The sequence below is a fragment of the Equus quagga genome, chromosome 2 (genome assembly GCF_021613505.1).
Source record: "Equus quagga isolate Etosha38 chromosome 2, UCLA_HA_Equagga_1.0, whole genome shotgun sequence".
NCBI classification, from domain to species: Eukaryota; Metazoa; Chordata; class Mammalia; order Perissodactyla; family Equidae; genus Equus; species Equus quagga.
In genome coordinates, this window is record NC_060268.1 from 151,728,142 (window position 1) to 151,733,515 (window position 5,374).

Below are 5,374 nucleotides of genomic sequence, written 5' to 3' on the forward strand. Positions count from 1 at the left end.
TGGGAGGAGTCGCATCTCATGACGTCATCCGTATGCATCTGCTTATTGGCTCGTGGCTATGGCGGAGAGCTCTTCAGCCAATAGAAAGCGGCATTGTTACAGTCTTTCAGTATCTTGAGGTCTGCGCGCTCCTTCTTAGGCCCGGCCCGGCACAGCTTACGTCGCTTGGCAACCGCCAAGCTGGCGAAGGAGCACTTACCCTTCTCTCCGGTAAGTGGCAGTAGGAGTTCAGCGGAACGCCCCGTGCAGCGGAGTGTCCCGCGGACTCCGAGGCCCAGGAGGACTGAGCCCTTCCTTGTTGGAGGGAAACCCCAGAGGCAGGACCTAGAATTGCATCTTTTTCACCCGGGATTCTTAACAGTGAGAAGCGCTTTCTAAGGAAGGATAATGATCTCAGGGAGGAAAATACACGGAAGATCACATACCTTGAGGACGCGGGGGAGGAGCACAGTATTTTAGTGGAAACAAATTGGATTCCGCTCCTTAAATTTTAACATCGAGAAACTTAAAAAAAAATTGAAAACATCAATAAATATATGAAATCATTAAACATGGACTGCATATTTGTTACTAGAAAAAATAAAGAAGAGGGGTGAAAAATTTAAGAAGATAGAGAAAGAGTAAGGAAAGGACAGACAGATTTTCTCGGAGATGAAGAGAACATAAGATGCAGGAATGGAAATAGCCGTATTTCCCTTAACAAAGGGATGCAGAAGAAAATTTATTTTTTTACTATTATAATCGCCACTTTTTTTTAGCCCTCTTTAGGAAGTTTTGGGTTTTCCCAGGAGTGGTATGCCTCTTCTGATTCTCTATGGCAGGACTGTCCAAAAGAAGTTTCTGTAATGTTGGAAATGTTCTATATCGGCACTGTTCATATAGCAGCCATGGGCTATATGTGACTATTGCTCACTTGAAATGTGGCTAATGTGACTGAGGAGCTGAATTTTAACATTTTAATTCATTCAAAGTTAAATAACCACATGACTAGTAGCTACTATGTTGGATGGTACAATTCTAGATGTTCAAAATCTTGCTCCTGCTAAACCCTGTATTTTCCTCAGTCTGCACAGTTGTGACATCTGGGTTATTTCAGTTGCTTGGTTTGGGGATATAAATTAAGATCTGATAAGAGTTATCTGAAATCTAGCACACTTACCTAAAACCTAGCCAATAAGTCCTTTTCCAAGTGAATCACTTAGGCAGATAAACTTTAGGACACCTGACCTTGCTCACATTCTCTGACAAGATATCGATATTCTAATGTGTTGAAGTCAGTAGTTAATTGTATCTCTGTGTTACAAATGTTCTTAAACATATTTTATGTGATTGTGTGATGGACTGCTATAAGAGACATCTATATTTGTGTTTGGGCACACAATATTTATCTACCTTATTAGTGATTTCTGTAGAAAAAGGCCAAGTTCAGATTATTCAAATTATATGTATTTACTAGAATATAAACTGCACAAAACAGAGTGTTGTCTGTTTTGTTCACTGTTGTATTCCATGCCTAGAACAGTGCCTAGGACAGGCCAGATGTGCATTAAATATTTTTTAAAAGATTGTTTTTCTTGGCTCTTTAGATTTCACTCTTAGGAATATATAGAGTTTATATTTTTTCAGAATTGAATTTCTTTATATAAAACTTCTATTGTACAACCAATCGGAGACTATTTTAGATTTAAAAGTTTGGAATTTACACTGTAATTCTCAATCAGTGGTAAATCAATGATAAATTATTCTTGAATTTATTAACACTGGCAAAAGTTTGTTCATTGAAGTAATTTAAGGGTTGAGTGTAGTGAAATAACATTTCAGGATTTTATTGAGTTGTTTTTTCTTATTTTTGAATTTTAGCACATCATAAATTTTTCGGAATACTTTTTTTCTCTTTTTAGTCATAGTTGAGCAAAAATATTATTTATATTGTTGCTGTTATATGTTTATAGGAATCTCTGTAATACAGAACTCTCAATTCTTTTGAGACCTAATATTAAAATCTGAAAGAAAATTTTGAGGAAAGAGAATGAATTTTATTCACATGTGCCATGCAGATGCAAGTTTTAGCATGAGGTTCAAGTCTTAAATTGAAATAGCTTAATATGACATTACCTCAGAAGCAGAGATTTCCAAATTAGATCCTATGATACTAGCAGCTGTTTGTATTTTGGTATTAAAAGAGTTCAATATGTCCTTAGAAATTTAGCCGAGATGGAATAAAGATGGCAGACCAAGAACAAGTTTTAGCCTCTCCCGATTCCTCTCCTCTTTCCAAAATCTCTAAAAATTACAGAAAAATTACATGGATACACACAGTCATGTGCATCCATGCACATACCTTGATACTGAGAAACATGAAGAGGTGCTCCCAATGGACCAGACATTATGAGAATCCTTAAAAAACAGAAGGCAGATGGGATAGGATTGAAGATGGATAAACAGAAGTTGCTTTATAGAGGTTTAATAAAGAAGTGGGAGTGGCTCTTGGGGGTGTCATAAGCACACAGAAAGAAGCTATTAGTATCAGTAGGGCCCTCGGACAATTGTGTGTTATTGATTGAGGTACCACTGTAGGAAGAACCAGGTAGATCAGCCTCTCAGCCTTGCTCCTACTTGTGCATGCAGTGGGTAGTGGAAGAACTTGCTCCTACAGGGGTCAGAGGCAATCCAAAAGGCAGGACAGTACCTTGGATAGCTTTTTTTTTTTGCTGAGGAAAATTAGTCCTGAGCTAACATCTGTTGCCAATCTTCCTCCTTTTTTGCTTGAGGAAGATTAGCCCTGAGCTAACATCTATGCCAGTCTTCCTCTATTTTATATGGGGGTCACTGCCACAGCATGGCTGATGAGCAGTGTGGGTTCGCGCCTGGTATCTGAACCCACAAACCCAGGGCGCCAAAGTGGAGTGCCCCAAACTCAACCACTAGGCCATGGGGCCAACCCTCTTGAATGGCTTTTGACATCTGGGAGGAAGAGAGGGACCCCACATTTTGCAGACTGGTACTAGCTCACCTTGTCAAGTTACACATCTGACATTCCCTCCTCCACAAATCCTTGAGGCAGAATGAAAAGAGAAAATCTACAAAAAATATAGGTTAAAAGGAAGTATTACCTCCAGAAGAGCAACAATATGCCTCACACCTGATTTTTTAACAAAAATAAGGAAAGCTATAAAACATGCAATAATATCCTAAAAGAAGCTAACCTAGAATTCTATACCTAGCAAAATATCCTTTAAAAATTGTGTTGAGAAAACAAAAATTGAGAAAAAAAATCACCACTAACAGACCCACACAAAGAATTGCTAAAGGGATTTTGCAGGAAAGGAAAAATGATCCCCAATGGAAGCACAGAAATGTAGAGTATAAATTAAGAGCAATGGAAAGGATAAATACAGGATGAAAACATTAAACTCAATTGTATTCCTACATTATAGCAATAATAAATTAGAAAGTAAAATTTTTTAGATAAAATTTATAATGACATAAAAAATTCAATACCTAGGAACAAATATAAAACAGTGGAAGATCTATACATATAAACCTATATGCTATTTCTGAGAGGAATTAAAGAAAACCTAAAAAAATGGAAGACTTCACCAAATTCATGGCTAAGAAGACTTATTAATGAAAACATATCAGTTCTCCCCAAATTGGTATATAAATTCAGTGCAGTCGCAGTAAAAATTCCAGCATTTTTTTGGTAAAAATTGATAAGCCGATTTCAAATTTTATATATAATTTCAAAAAGCCAAAATAGCCAAGAGAATCTTGAAGAAGAACAAAGTTAGAGGACCTATACCTAATATATATCACCTCTTATTATTAAGATAAAATAATTATTAGGATAAAATGGTATGGCTTTGGCTCCAAGATAGACAACTAGACCAGCAGAAAAGAATAGAATCCAGAAACAGACTAACAGATATGTAGTCACTTGATTTAGGACAAAAGTGATACTGCAGTGCAGAGAGGAAAAGGTGATCTTGTCAAATTGTGCTGGGTCAATTGGATATTCATATGGACAACAGTGTATCTTGACTCCTAGCTACATGTACCCAAACATCAATCTCACATAGATTGTAAACATAGGTAAAACAATAAAGCTTCTAGAAGATAACATGAGAGAATATCCTTATGATCTTGGGGTAGGCAAATCTTTCTTAAACTGGATGGAAAAATCACTGATCATAAAAATATTGAAAATTTTATCTCATTAAAATTGAGAACTCCTCTTAATAAAAAGACACTATGAAGACAGTAAAACAGGCAAGTTTTTCAATTTTTTTATTTCAAAAAATAAGTTATGAATATATGTTGAATCATTTTAATGAACTGATACTTTTTAAATTAAATTTTTAATCTTGGGCTAAGTGGAGATTCACACGAAGTTGTAGGACATAATATAGAGAGATCCTGTGTACCCGCTTAAGGTAACACACCTGGCAAAAGCGCGGTACAACCAGAATGTTGGTATTGTTACAATCCACCCACATTCTTCAGATTTTCCCAGTTTTAGTTTTATGTGTGTATGTGTGCGCGTGTATTTAGTTCTCTGCAATTTTATCATGTGTTTTCATGTATCCACCACCACAGTAAAGATACAGAGTAATTCCATTACCACAAAGATCCCTCCTGTTTTCCTTTCATAACCATTCCCACCTCCATCCTCCCTTTCCCTCTCTCCAGGATGGATTTTTCAACTACCATTAATTTTTATAATAACCATGATTAAAATAACTAATTTAAACAGTGGTTCACAAGCATTTATCTAAGTACATCAAATAAATGGTGGGTGTCTACATGTTTAACAGAAAATGAAAGTTTAGTAGCTCTGGAGGAATTAATTTCCTTGTTTATTAAGAGATTAACAAATAGTGAATACGTTATAGAAGGAAGAAATATGTTTTCACTTTGAAATCTTTTTCTTTTTTTAAAGATTTTATTTTTCCTTTTTCTCCCCAAAGCCCCCCGGTACATAGCTGTATATTTTCAGTTGTGGGTCCTTCTAGTTGTGGCACGTGGGACGCCGCCTCAGCATGGTCCGATGAGCGGTGCCGTGTCCACACTTAGGATCCAAACTGGCGAAACCCTGGGCCACCAAAGCAGAGTGCGCAAACTTAACCACTCGGCCATGGGGCCGGCTCCTGAAATCTTAAAAATGTTTCTTTAGCCTTTAGAATCAATAGCAAGCACTGTGACTAATTAGATACTGCTACCATTCCTAAATAGAAACTCCTTTAAGATGTTATCTTTTAACTCCCTCATGCTGCCATAACTAGAAGTCCCTCTTTCTACTTTTGTCTCTTAAACTTTTGTTTCCTTCCCTCCAATTTTATATTTTCTATCACTAGTTTAACTAATAATCCTTCTC